General features: G+C 33.9%; 1 pseudogene; it reads right to left on the bottom strand.

Annotated features, from left to right (window-relative positions):
* The window catches only part of LOC119582238, a 12,761-nt pseudogene that overhangs the window by 5,408 nt on the left and 6,955 nt on the right, over positions 1-398 (bottom strand).

The following is a 398-nucleotide window of genomic DNA, read 5'->3' as shown; positions in this document are numbered from 1 at the left end:
TTTTTTTTCAATTCATTTACGTAAGAATCATGCTATTGTTTGAAGAGTAATATGGTAAAACCACTTATGCAGAGATGAAATGCAATATAGTCGATGTAATAAAGGTTAATCACTTCCACTCAGCCCAGTCTCTCATCAGTTGGGAAAAGAAAAAATTTTTCTTGAAGAAAATTTTCAATAGTATGAAAAAAACATAGGAAAAAGCATCAAATGAGGCCACACGATAGAAGCCAAAGCCAAATGACTACAGAAAGCTGAGGTATGGTCTCCAAATGAAGTTACAATTGAGACTCAAAGACATTTGGGCCGGATTATAAGAACTCAGAAAAATCATCAAATCAGGCCCCAAGGTAGTCACCCGTTTTAACTATCCTCAGAAAATTTTATACAAAAAATCT

This window comes from Penaeus monodon, chromosome 15 (assembly GCF_015228065.2).
Source record: "Penaeus monodon isolate SGIC_2016 chromosome 15, NSTDA_Pmon_1, whole genome shotgun sequence".
NCBI lineage: Eukaryota > Metazoa > Arthropoda > Malacostraca > Decapoda > Penaeidae > Penaeus > Penaeus monodon.
Note: the sequence above shows the minus strand (reverse complement) of the source record. Positions and strands in the feature narration are given on the sequence as shown.